Source organism: Muntiacus reevesi, chromosome 15 (genome assembly GCF_963930625.1).
Source record: "Muntiacus reevesi chromosome 15, mMunRee1.1, whole genome shotgun sequence".
NCBI classification, from domain to species: Eukaryota; Metazoa; Chordata; class Mammalia; order Artiodactyla; family Cervidae; genus Muntiacus; species Muntiacus reevesi.
In genome coordinates, this window is record NC_089263.1 from 30,546,929 (window position 1) to 30,561,494 (window position 14,566).

Genomic DNA, 14,566 nt, shown 5'->3' on the forward strand with positions numbered 1-14,566 from the left:
ATTTATCCAAAAAAACCTATATTTTAGAAAGATATCAATCTGTTTGAAATGTCTGAGATTAGGGGTACAAGTAAAAACACAAACATGTTATAAAAGGAGGAAAATGTTTCTTTCCCAATTTTTGCTAGAAATAAAATAATTAGCTATAAAATCATTTTCTAATTTTCATTGGATATTAATATTTTAGCACTTGAGTGGCAAAAAACCAGAAAGGTGCGAGTTTGTGTCATTACCAAGGTGAATGTATATTCTCTCATCCCATCTGTGGGGGGTTTTATCCTAGAGTAAGATACAGGAAAAGTTAAAGAGAAATCCCTGACAAATTATCCTCGGGGCTGTACAGTTCACAGGAAGTTCAGCTGCCACCATACTTTTGATGAGCCTAATTCAGGCAGCAGTTGGTAAATCCGTATCTCTGCACAGACAGGAGGAATGACATGTTAATGCTGCCACAAGTTATAATTCATGATAGAAAGGGAGTTTTTCAGCAAGGGAAACATAAACAAACAACTCCCTCCTACACACACCTTTTCAGTTCTAGAACAACAGTCTACATGCCTGGTATGGCAAAATGTTGGATACACTGTATTTATGAAATTGAGCAACTGATCACAGATTGAAAATGATGATGATATGCAAATGTAATGGTATAATATAGCTAAAGAAGTGATCATACATCAGATAAATCATCACCTATACCAGTTTCTACCACTCAAATGTTCTCTGTCTCTACTCCCCATTTAATCCACCAAAAGAAGTTTAGATAAAGAGTTTTTTCTGATCTGTAAGCTGAATACCAAACTGTATTTCGTAGCTTCTCTCAACTCATTTGCCTTTGTATATTTTGCATTTGCCATAAATACCTATGAATGTGTTTTATTTGCAATCATCTTTATTATTTACACTAATGGGAAGTGGAAAGTTAGTCACTCAGTTGTGTTTGATTCTTTGCAACCCTGTGGACTGTAGCCCACTAGGCTCCTCTGTCCATGGGAGTCTCCAGGCAAGAATAATGGAGTGGGTAGCCAGTTTCTTCTCCAAATGGGAAGTGGATAGAGTAGTAAATAATCTAAAACACTCAAAAATAAAAATTTTATAAATTCAAATAAGATGATAAAAGAATTTTAAAGCCAAGATACAAGAGGAACTGGGGCTATTCTTCCTGGAGAAAAACTACATACAGAGGACATGATGGCTGTCTTCAGATGCATGAGTTGTCACACCACAAACACTGCTAAGAAGTAAAGCTGGTGGATGGTAACTGAGGCAGGTTTCAGTTCACTGTATAAAGACAATCTCTTGTATATGGGTAGGAAAGAACACCCAGAAATCGAATGACATTGAATACACAGGTGGTTGATCTAAAACTAAATGACCCCTAAAGCCTCTTTCAATTCTTGAGTCCATGATTTTGCAATATATGTTTAAATCATGATCAAATCTGAATGTCTGACAGCAGTTCACGAAATCACACAAAGTTCTAACTGTAAGGACTGGGTCTGGGGGTCACGGCAGTGAGAAACAGAATGCAGGCTGAGTCATTCCTTATAATGTCTCTAGCTTGTTCACAGGACCCATTTAAGTAGAGCTTATATTACTCTGAACCAAGCAAACAACTGCTAACTTTCTTTATGAGTTTCTTACCAAAACATGAAAAACAGAATAAATCAAAAGCAAAAACTGGAGAGAACGTCAGGCTGTAAATGAGCTGCGAAAGAACCTCGAGTTCTGACAAGAGCTATATTTAAGGAATTGATCATGAAGTCCAGACACAACACAAGTGAAATGAGCAGTTTGTACAGAAGGAATGAAGGTTTCCAGAAGGGTGGATGCAGAATAAAGAAAGGAACTATAATCATTGTTGAAAATTAAATGCAACTATATGCTTGCCACCTTGCTCAATTCTACAAGTTGGTGCAAAAGGCAAAGTAAGTGAAACACATAACAAAGGAATCTGACATAGAGCTAGGTGGAGATATCCTGAGAAAGTATTGAGATTGGAAGGCTGAGATCTAAGTAAAAAATGTTTCAGATAAGAGAATGACATTTGTGACTCTAAGATGAAAGGGAGCAAAGTATATTTAAAGAATGAAAACAAGTGAGGCTAGAGAAGTAGGTTTGCAGGAACCAGTCTATACAGTACATTACAGGAGACATTAGGATTTACTTCATAGCCTAGATCATTAGGAAATCAGGGAAGGAGTTTTAAGCACATGGCCATAATGATCAGATATGGAGTCTGAAAAAAATCACTGGACACTGGACAAAGAATGTTATTTTACAAATTACCAAAGTTGATCTGGGAGAACATTGAAATAGGTTATGATGATGGTAGTCTAGAACAAACAAAGTGGTGGTAATGGTGATGGAAAGTAGATGAATTCAAGAGGTATTTCAAGTATAACAGCCAGTAATGTGATAACAGAGGTTGATTGAGTACAGGGATTTTTGAGAGGGATGGGAGAGAATTAGAGAAGGTCTTCTAAAACATCAGCTCTGAGTCTTAAAGAACTAAAGGCATTAAAGATAATGAGAATTCCCACTTGAACAAATGTTCTGAGATAAAGACAAAGAAAACTAAAGACAGAACTAGTCACACGTGTACGACGAAGTCAGTGAGTGGTGTGTCCTTTGGGGTGGTTTGTATTTGGGTCACTGCCATAAGATGAAAATGAACATCCAGGCAAAGTCAGATGCCAAAGGGCTTTCAAGGGGAAAAAAAAATTTGAAATTTACCCTAGAGACTGTACAAATGATTTTACTGAAGACAGAAACAAGATTTTATATGCCTTTTGGAAAGACTCCTTTGCCGGTGGTATGGGGAGAAATTGTTAGTGAACCCAAGTCCATGTGTCTAATGCACAGTGAAGCCAAACAATACCAAAACATCAGAGTTTGGAGCAGAGAAGAGTTTACTGCAGAGCCACACAAGGAGATGGGTGGCTCTTGCCTTAAAAAATTCTGGAACTTCCTGAAAGTGTTCCACAAAGCCCTTTTATAGGCAAGGTGAGGGAGGGGTGTGGTTAGTTGTTGCAAACTTCTTGGTGTCAGAGCCTTTGTTCTTGAGGTCAGGTTATAATGTTCCTGTTAAGCTCCACCCAAACAAATGTTGTTTTCTGTTCTGACAAGAAAGGGCAAGGTAGCAAACACCAATCAGGTTAATTCTCAACTTACAACAATTACCCTTCTTTGTGAATACCCCTAACCACAGAGGTGGACCTGAAGTAATGACATGCAATGTCCTTGCAACTTACATCTGACTTCTAGCCACCTCTTGAAGTGAAGTCACTCAGTCGTGTCCGACTCTTTGCGACCCCGTGGACTGTAGCCCACCAGGCTCCTCCATCCATGGGATTCTCCAGGCAAGAATACTGGAGTGGGTTGCCATTTCCTTCTCCAGGGGATCTTCCTGACCCAGGGATCAAACCTGGGTCTCCTGCATTGCAGGTAGACAGAGGCTTTAACCTCTGAGCCACCAGGGAAGTGTAGATAACTGATCTAAGCTATACCAATTTTTGAAACTTGAATGGAAAAGTGTGAAGCTGGTTGAAGCTGTTACCTCAGTGGCAGTGTCCACATGGCAGTTGCTGAGGCCTCCATGGAACTGCCTGTGACCCACGGAGATTGCTGCTGCCATTAAGTCACACAGGTGGGGGTAGGGGAGAGGTTTGCTGATGCTCCAAGGCCTGGGCCCAGTCAGTGGGCAGCCTTAGAGCCCACAGAGCCCTCAGCCTGTCCTGGACCCCTGATTCACTTGCCAGCTCTGAGGAGAAGGCCGAGATCTGGCTCTCACCACACTCTACTGGGAGGATCACCCGGATCCTGGCTGTTAGAGCAGGACCTCTAGCCAGCCCACTAAGGGTCTCAAGCTAATGGTCACACACAAAGGGATGCAGCCTGCCCCGCCCCTGTTATAACCTGGGAGGGCACTGCAGGGACCTGGACTGCAGCCGAGCTGAGGTTTGCACTGTCCACTAGCATATGTCTGGCGTGTGGTGGACGGAGGCCAGCATCTCTGGTCCCAGAATGGGGCACTGAATGTTCCCTGTACTAGGATGAAGGGGCCATGGGTGTGTGTGTGTGTGTGTGTGTGTGTGTGTGTGTGTGTGTGTGTGTGTGAAATCCTGGATTCGAGTGGGGCAGCCCTGCTGGCCACCTGTTCAAATGGGCATGCAGCCAACCCTCGGGGACAGCTTGGTAGGAATTGGCAGGCCAGAAGTGCAGGGAGCTTCATTACCACCTAGAGGGCCATTTCCTCTACTCTCTGACCTCAGGAAGACAAACCCTGGTGCTTCTTGGCCTCCCTCTCCCTCTCAGTGGTACCCCCATAGCAGCTTTCCCGCCTCTAACTGGACAAAGCTCACCCGCTGGGCCACATCCACCCCTACTGCAAAGTGAACTGGGGACAAGGCAACTAGGTATGACGGGTCATAATGACCTGGGTGACAGAAATTTATGAGGTTCAGAACTAGTAGAGGAGGAAAGGTATTTTTTAAATGGGACAAAAAATATTTAAAAGGTAAGAAAACAGTCTGTGGTTACCAAATGGGTATGGAGAGTTAAGAGAAAAGGAAGAGACTGAGACTATCCTTTTTTCTGTCTTGGAACTAGGTAAACTGTGATACCATTTGCAGATACAAGGAATAGAATTAAGATAAATTAAAGTGACAATGAGAAGAAGTGAAACTCTCACTGTTTGCAGATGACATGATCCACTACATAGAAAACCCTAAAGACTCTACCAGAAAATTACTAGAGCTAATCAATGAATATAGGAAAGTTGCAGGATATAAAATTAGCACACAGAAATCCCTTCCATTCCTACAAACTAACAATGAGAAAACAGAAAGAGAAATTAAGGAAACAATACCATTCACCATTGCAACAAAAAGAATAAAATACTTAGGAGTATATCTACCTAAAGAAACAAAAGACCTATACATATAAAACTATAAAACACTGATGAAAGAAATCAAAGAGGACACAAATAGATGGAGAAATATACCGTGTTCATGGATTGGAAGAATCAATACTGTGAAGTAAGTATACTACCCAAAGCAATCTATAGATTCAATGCAATCCCTATCAAGCTACCAACGGTATTCTTCACAGAACTAGAACAAATAATTTCACAATTTGTATGGAAATACAAAAAACCTCGAATAGCCAAAGCAATCTTGAGAAAGAAGAATGGAACTGGAGGAATCAACCTGCCTGACTTCAGACTCTACTACAAAGCCACAGACATCAAGACAGTATGATACTGGCACAGACAGAAATATAGATCAACGGAACAGAACTGAAAGCCCAGAGATAAATCCACGTACCTACGGACACCTTATCTTCGACAAAGGAGGCAAGGATATACAATGGAAAAAGGACAACCTCTTTAACAAGTGGTGCTGGGAAAACTGGTCAACCACTTGTAAAAGAATAAAACTAGAACACTTTCTAACACCATACACACAAAAAAAACTCAAAATGGATTAAAGATCTAAATGTAAGACCAGAAACTATAAAACTCCTAGAGGAGAACATAGGAAAAACACTCCGACATAAATCACAGCAAGATCCTCTATGACTCACCTCCCAGAATATTGGAAATAAAAGCAAAAATAAACAAATGTGACGTAATGAAACTTAAAAGCTTTTGCACAACAAAGGAAACTATAAGCAAGGTGAAAAGACAGCCTTCAGAATGGGAGAAAATAATAGCAAATGAAGAAACAGACAAATGATTAATCTCAAAAATATACAAGCAACTCCTGAAGCTCAATTCCAGAAAAATAAATGACCCAATCAAAAAATGGGCCAAAGATCTAAACAGACATTTCTCCAAAGAAGACATACAGATGGCTAACAAACATATGAAAAGATGCTCAGCATCACTCATTATCAGAGAAATGCGAATCAAAACCTCAATGAGGTACCATTACACACCAGTCAGAATGGCTGCTATCCAAAAGTCTACAAGCAATAAATGCTGGAGAGGGTGTGGAGAAAAGGGAACCCTCTTACACTGTTGGTGGGAATGCAAACTAGTTCAGCCGCTATGGAGAACAGTGTGGAGATTTCTTAAAAAACTGGAAATAGAACTGCCACATGACCCAGCAATCCCACTCCTGGGCATACACACCGAGGAAACCAGATCTGAAAGAGACACGTGCACCCCAATGTTCATCGCAGCTCTGTTTATAATAGCCAGGACATGGAAGCAACCTAGATGCCCATCAGGAGACGAATGGATAAAGAAACTGTGGTACATATACACTATGGAATATTACTCAGCCATTAAAAAGAATTCATTTGAATCAGTTCTAATGAGATGGATGAAACTGGAGCCCATCATACAGAGTGAAGTAAGCCAGAAAGATAAAGACCAGTACAGTATACTAATGCATATATATGGAATTTAGAAAGATGGTAATGATAACCCTATATGCAAAACAGAAAAAGAGACACAGATGTACAGAACAGACTTTTAGACTCTGTGGGAGAAGGCGAGGGTGGGATGTTCAGAGAGAACAGCATTAAAACAAGTATACTATCAAGGGTGAAACAGATCACCAGCCCAGGTTGGATGCATGAGACAAGTGCTCAGGGCTGGTGCACTGGGAAGACCCAGAGGGATGGGATGGAGAGGGAGGTGGGAGGGGGGAAGGGATGGGGAACACATGTAAATCCATGGCTGATACATGTCAATGTATGGCAAAAACCACTACAATATTGTAAAGTAATTAGCCTCCAACTAATAAAAACAAATGGAAAAAAAAAATAAAGTGACAATGAGTAACTGTGATCAAGTAAATAACAAATATTACTATATTCTGTCTTTCATCATAGTTACTGGTATAATTATCCTATTCTACATACCATTATTAAACTTGGGTTCAATGGGAACAGGGATAATGTCAACAAAACTCCTCTCTTTTCACCCCATATATGGGGGTTTACATGTAGTAGGTCCTCAACAAATATGCCTTGAATAAATAATAATTTTGTCAAACAAGTTGATATGTGAATCGGCTAAGACTGTGTGCTTAGCTGTAGCAATTACAGACAAAACAAATAACAATAGGGTAAACACATAGGAGTTTATTTTCTTTCAGGTAACAAGTAGTCTGGAGCTGGGCAGACCAGGGACAATTCAACCCTAAATCAGCCATGACATCATAGAACAAGGTTCCTTCTCCTTCTATTGCATTTCCTAGCATTTGCTTTCATGTTCGTGCTCAACACCCAGGCATTGGTTCCATTTTCCTGACAGGAAGAAGACTGAAGGGCCCAGAGATAACTCCCTTCAGGTTCTGAGCTTCAGTTTTGCAAAGAAAGTCCTTCCCAGGATGTTTGTACTTACATCTCCCTGTCAAGCGCTGTGTCACATGGCCAACCTTGGCTGAAAGATGTCTAAAGGAGAAGGAAGGGAGGGAGAAGGTAGTTGGAAACAAATATTTAATGAGCCAATCTAAATTTGCCATGGTAGAATTCATACTTATTTTATCAAAGGTTTTAAGGGCGAAAAAAAGAGATAAAGAGAAAACCAAAGTTGGGAAAAAAAAAATTAAGAGAAAAGTAAGACAGCACCCCAAACCTGGTTTCTAACACCAGTCTCCAATAAAAGGAAGCATGCCTCCTAAGTCTGTGACAGAAAGTACACAAGAATGCCTGAAACATCTTGGAGTGACATAAAATAAGGAAGTGCTTAGAAAACAAACAAAACTGTGTTAATGGGGCTATGTCCAAGGGGCACACAAGAGACAATTGAAAGCCAATTTAATGGTTCAAAGCTTGAACAATTTGGGCAATAAAATAAAGTAATATTAGATTAAAACCCAAAGCATAAAATATATCTCCATGAGTTCATACTCATGATTGAACATATAAACAAATGGAGGAGAAAAGATAAAAAATCTTCTGTGCAGAAGAATTCCAAGTAATTTATGTAGATACTCTTCCTTCAAGGAAGTAAAGCATAACTCTGACTCTAAGTGTAGGCCGTGCACAGAGACTTCCTTGCAAAAAGCAATATATGGAAAGGAGAGAGGCAAAATAACTTTACTGTGGATAAACCTGATAAACACTACTTCAGCCAGGTGATCAAGGGTAATATCAACAGTGATGAATCACATTGATAGTATGTAACTTTGATATAATGTGACAAGAATGGCACTTTATCTTTGTGGTCTCCTCCCAAAAACCCATACTTCAGTAAGATCATGAGAAAAATCTCAGATAAATCCCAACTGAGGGACATTCTACAAAATACCAGTATACCTCAGAACTGTCAAGAACATTGAAAATGAAGTCTGAGAAACTGTCTGCAGCCGACAATCTAAAGTGAAGTGAAAACTAAACATAAAGTGGCACCCTGGATGGGCTCCTGGAACAGATAAAATATATTAGGTAAAAATTAAGAAAACCTGACTAAGCACTGGGTAGCTAATAATAATGTATCAATACTGGTTTATTAATTGTAACGAATGTCCCATACTATTGTAAGATGTTAATAGGAGAAAGTACATGCATGTGTGTGTGTGTGTTTTGGTGGTGGAGGGTAGGGTACATGGGAACTCTATGCCATTTTCTCAACTTTTCAGTAAAGCTAATGCTTCTCTTAAAAATTTTCTGTTAAAAAAAATGGTACCTGTAATACCACCACAGTATTAACACTTTGAGATATATTTTACCAGTTTTGTTTCCCTCTATGAACATGCGTATTCACACATCCAATAGTTTTATGGCTTTTCTTTTTATTTTAATTAAATGATAAATACACTAATGTCTACTCATACTCCTTCATCAGTCATGTGTCATACATAGTGATTCTTAGATCTTAGCTCAAAAGTTATATTATCTGGGAGATCCTCCTTGGTCCCCAGAACTGGTTAAGTCCTTCTGACAGGGATGGACTTGGATTTCTATACTGCTTTTTCCTAGTGCATATTACATTCATCATAAAATGATCAATTGAGAAATTAATCATTATTAATGTCTGTCTTCCCTCTAAAATGTAAGTTTCATGTATTATTCATCACAATTTCCCCAGCATGGTGCCTTGGGCACAGCAGGCATTCAATGAAGAGTGACTAAATAAATGAAAGAACAGTACATGTACACAGCAAAGTAACTATTAAAATCATGTGAACAGATATGGAAAAATGCTCAAGATACCTTAGTAAAAAAGAAAGATGCAAAACAATGTGCACAGGAAATTTTTATTTTTAATAGTAATAACTAAAGCTTACTCGATGCACATAAAAAAATAAACAGCTTTGGGTGAGAAATTTAAGTGTACTTTCAATTTCTAATGTATATAACTCTCATGTTTCAATTTTTAATAAGTATGCATATTTTTGTAAGTAGATAAACAAAGATAAAATATATTCATTATGGAGAAGTTGGAAAATAAAGACAAGTTCCTTTTTAAGAACATATACCTCTTGTCAGTCTCTGTATACCAAACACAACCACCATTAACATTTGTACCTTACATACTTATTTTTGTTTGCTATGGAATGGACAATTTTATTTTGAGTTCTATGTCTCATTTCATCCACATAATCACCCACTCAGGTAGAGAGCCCCTAGCCACAGAAGAAGTGGCATAAAAGGTTAAATATGAACATGTGGTACTAGGGCTGGTTAAACACTGTCAGAGGAGGGGTGTCTCCTGACAGTCGCGCACTCCATACTAGCCCTAACAGTTTAACAATAAATAGTGAAAGTTGAGATTTCATGTGTACGGTGACTACAGCCATGAAATTAAAAGCCTCTTGCTCCCTGGAAAGAAAGCTATGACAAACCTAGATGGCCTATTAAAAAGTAGAGACATCACTTTGCCAACAAAGGTCTGATAAGTCAGAGCTATGGTTTTTCCAGTTGTCATGTATACATGTAAGAGTTGGACCATAAACAAGACTGAGCACCAAAGAATTGATGCTTTCTAATGGTGGTGCGGGAAAAAACTCGTGAGTCTCTCTTGGACTTCAAGATCAAACCGGTCAATCCTAAAGGAAATCAACCCTGAATATTCATTGGAAGGACTAATGCTTAAGCTGAAGCTGTAATATTTTGCACCTTATGCATAGAGCCAGGAGAAGGCAATGGCACCCCACTCCAGTACTCTTGTCTGAAAAATCCCATGGACGGAGGAGCCTGGTAGGCTGCAGTCCATGGGGTCGCTAAGAGTCAGACATGACTGAGAGACTTCACTTTCACTTTTCACTTTCATGCATTGGAGAAGGAAATAGCAACCCACTCCAGTATTCTTGCCTGGAGAATCCCAGGGATGGGGGAGTCTGGTGGGCTGCCGTCTATGGGGTCGCACACAGTCAGACACGATTGAAGTAGTCGACTTAGCAGCAGCAGCAGCACAGAGCCAAGTCACTGGAAAAGATCCTGATGTTGGGAAAGACTGAAGGCAAAAGGAGAAGGGGGCAGCAGAAGACAAGACAGTTAGATAGTATCACCAACTCAATGGACATGAATTTGAGTAAATTCTGGGAGATAGTGCAGGACAGGGGAGCCTGGCACAATGCAGTCCATGGGGTCACAAAGAATCAGACATGACTTAGCAACTGAATAACAACTGTGCAACAACTGAATTTGAATTTAACAGCTATCTCTACATGTGCGTGCGTGTGTGTGTGTGTGTGTTAAGTTGCTTCAGTTGTGTTGGCTCTTTGCAACCCTATAGACTGTATCCCGTTAGGCTCCTTTGTTTATGAGATTTCCATGGCAAGAATACTGGAGTAGGTTGCCATGTCCTGCTCCAGGGGGATCTTCCCATCCCAGGAATTAAACCCACATCATTTTATGTCTCCTGTATTAGCAGATGGGTTTTTTACAACTAGCGCCACTTGGGAAGCCTTAACAGCTCTAAGTTTAAATTAATCACCTTTATAATATTTCAAAAGTCATACATATAGACATATATTTATTTTGGCCCTAAGAAGACATCAATAGTAATTTTAAAAACTAGGTTAACTAGTGAGGCATGTGACAACTTGGATATAACCTCAGGGGAATTAGGCTGGTTGAAAAAAGTCATCTCAAGGGTTATATACTACATACCATTTACATAAAATTCTTGAAATGACAAAATTTTAGAGGGGGACAGCAGATTAGCATTGGCCCAGGACTAGGGATGGTGAAGAGGACTGAGTGTGGCTATAAAGTGGTAGTATGAGGGAGCTCTTTGTGCATATGGAACAGTTCTATATTGGGGCTACAGTGGTAGTTAGACAAAGCTACACAAGACAAAATTGCACAGAACCGGATACACACATAGAGAAATGCGTGTAAAATTGATGAAATCTGAATAAGGTTTATGGATTGTATGGATATCAATTTCCTGGTTTTGCTATAGCACTATAGTTTTGTAGGAAGTTAAATCACTGCAGATGGTGATTGCAGCCATGAAATTAAAAGACACTTACTTACTCCTTGGAAGGAAAGTTATGACCAACCTAGATTGCATATTAAAAAGCAGAGACATTACTTTGCCAATAAAGGTCCATCTAGTCAAGGTTATGGTTTTTCCAGTGGTCATGTATGGATATGAGAGTTGGACTGTGAAGAAAGTTGAGTGCAGAAGAACTGATGCTTTTGAACTGTGGTGTTGGAGAAGACTCTAGAGAGTCCCTTGGACTGCAAGGAGATCCAACCATCCATCCTAAAGGAGATCAGTCCTGAGTGTTCACTGGAAGGACTGATGCTGAAGTTGAACCTTCAATACTTTGGTCACCTCATGAGAAGAGCTGACTCATTGGGAAAGACCCTGATGCTGGGAGGGATTGGGGGCAGGAGGAGGAGGGGACGACAGAGGATGAGATGGCTGGATGGCATCACCGACTCGATGGACATGAGTTTGAGTAAACTCCGGGAGTTGGTGATGGACAGGGAGGCCTGGCGTGCTGTGATTCATGGGGTCGCAAAGAGTCGGACACGACTGAGCGACTGAACTGACTGACTGACGACTGAGGAAAACTAGGTAAAGAATATACAAGAACTCTGTACTACTTTGACATGTGAATGCTTACCAATTTGAAATGAAAAGTTTTTTAAATGGGCCAAAAAAAAAAGGTTGATAAATGATACCAAAAAAAAAAAAAAAAAAATACCCATCATAATTTTCCCTTGCCAGAAACCCTTTGTATCAGGTTTTTAGGAATATTCAATACACAGAGCAATAACTGGATTGGAAGAAATACAACATTGCAGAGCTGTGCAGCAACAGAATGGGATCTCAAGCAAGCAGGCGGTTCCTCATTGGAGGTATTTCAACAAAGAGGATGATTTTCTATGGGACATGGTAAGATATGGTAAGGAATATGGTAAGAATAACTCATATTAGTTTTTAAGTGGGGTTTCCCTGGTGGCTCAGATGGTAAAGAATCTGCTACAGTGCAAAAGACTAGGGTTTGAGTCCTGCGTTGGGAAGATTCCCTGGAGAAGGGAATGGCAACCCACTCTAGTATTCTCGCCTGGAGAATTCCACAGACAGAGAAGCCTGGGGGTTATAGTCCATGGGGTCATAAATAGTTGGACATGACTGAGTGACAAATACACACACAAATATCTACTCTAAGCCACCATTTATAGATTTGACTAACATATGGGATAGGTAACACAAATCCCATTCCCTCTTTTCCCAACATGTGATCATATCAGTCATTATGAGATCGTACCACTCCTTTCCAAATGTCCCCTGCCTCCTAACTGCCTCCTAATTAGGAGGTCCAAATGCCTCCTAATTGTTAACCCTGCTTATTTAACTTATATGCAGAGTACATCATGTGAAATGCTAGGCTGGATGAAGCACAAGGTGGAATCAAGATTGCAGGGAGAAATATCAATAACCTCAGATATGCAGATGATACCACCTTTATAGCAGAAAGTGAAGAAGAGCTAAAGAGCCTTTTGATGAAAGTGAAAGAGGAGAGTGAAAAAGCTTAAAACTCAACATTCAAAAAACTAAGATCATGGCATTCAGTTCCATCACTTCATGGCAAATAGATGGGAAAACAATTGAAACAGTGACAGACTTTTTCTTGGGCTCCAAAATCACTGCAGATGGTGACTGCAACCATGGAATTAAAAGATGTTTGCTCCTTGGAAGAAAAGCTATGACCAATCTAGACAGCATATTAAAAAGCAAAGACATTACTTTGCCAACAAAGCTCCATCTAATCAAAGCTATGGTGTTTGCAGTAGTCATGTATGGATGTGAGAGTTGGTCCATAAAGAAAGCTGAGCACTGAAGAACTGATGGTTTTGAACTGTGGTGTTGAAGAAGACTCTTGAGGGTCCCTTGGACTGCAAGGAGATCAAACCAGTCAATCCTAAAGAAAATCAGTCCTGAATATTCATTGGAAGGACTGATGCTGAAGCTGAAGCTCCAATATTTTGGCCACCTGATGTTAAGAATGGACCCACTGGAAAAGACCTTGATGCTGGGAAAGACTGAAGGCAGGAGAACGGGATGGCAGAGTATGAGACGATTGGATGGCATCACCGACTCAATGGACATGAGTTTGTGTAAGTTATGGGAGTTGGTGATGGACAGAGAAGCCTGGAATGCTGCAGTCCATGGGGTCACAAAGAGTTGGACACGACTGAATGATGGAACTAAACTGGTCACTCTTTTCCAAATGTCCCCTGCTGCTGCTGTTGCTAAGTCACTTCAGTTGTGTCCGACTCTGTGCAACCCCATGGAATGCAACCTACCAGGCTCCTCTGTCCATGCGATTTTCCATGCAAGAGTACTGGAGTGGGTTGCCATTGCCTTCTCCGCCAAATGTCCCCTGGAAGCCTCCTAATTGTTAACCAATACTCTGGGTAGTCATTACCAGTTAGTCAGAGCTGATACCTCCTAACAATGCAGTCCATATTCTATAAAATCTTCAATAATGGCAAAACTATAAATTTTAATTCAAAATAAAGCTTTGGCAAACCTTGTGCTAGAACTGAGAAGACTAACAGCCTAATAGGTTCTAGAGAAGACTGTCTCCAGCTGCAACAGTAATCATAATCACTATGATAATGCTTTGAAATTTAAAAGTCACTCTGATCTAACAACCTAATAGTAATGGTACTTTATCATTGCAAATAAATTAGTCTTACCTTTCAAACTCTTCTTACAGAAAAGGTGAGAAATTATTCTTGGCCTATAACAAGTGAAATCTGAGCACATGCAAAGTGAGCAATAGTTTGTCCCAAACACAGTTAACAACAAACAAAAAAGTATACCCAAGTACTACTTGAGTATAAAGTTCAAGACTTTGAATCTTTTGAGCATTCTAAAAACACTTCAATTTCAAAAGGAGTATAAAAAAGAAAATCTCAAATAGGAAAATTAAGTTTATACTTAGTAACTAAAACTATTATCTCTGACAATTGAAGAGTTAATATTAATAACTAACTTTGAAAGATTCTAAATTAAAGAAAGCAAAGGGAATCAAAACTGGCTGTCACTGACAGATAGGAAAACTTTGTTGAATACCTAGAATTTAGGAGCAGCTCATGATACTAAAGGAAAAGTACACTTCAGCTAATAAACAGATCT

General features: G+C 39.8%; 1 protein-coding gene across 9 annotated transcripts in view; it reads right to left on the reverse strand.

Annotated features, from left to right (window-relative positions):
- The window catches only part of PEAK1 (pseudopodium enriched atypical kinase 1), a 309,359-nt gene that overhangs the window by 198,517 nt on the left and 96,276 nt on the right, over positions 1–14,566 (reverse strand). Inside the window, exon 3 of one of the 9 annotated variants that reach the window (XM_065906969.1) lies at positions 7,358–7,407. The exons of the other annotated variants lie outside the window; for them this stretch is intronic. The gene's annotated coding sequence lies outside the window, so the exon portion shown is untranslated. The remainder of the gene's footprint in view (positions 1–7,357; positions 7,408–14,566) is intronic. 9 annotated transcript variants of the gene reach the window in all.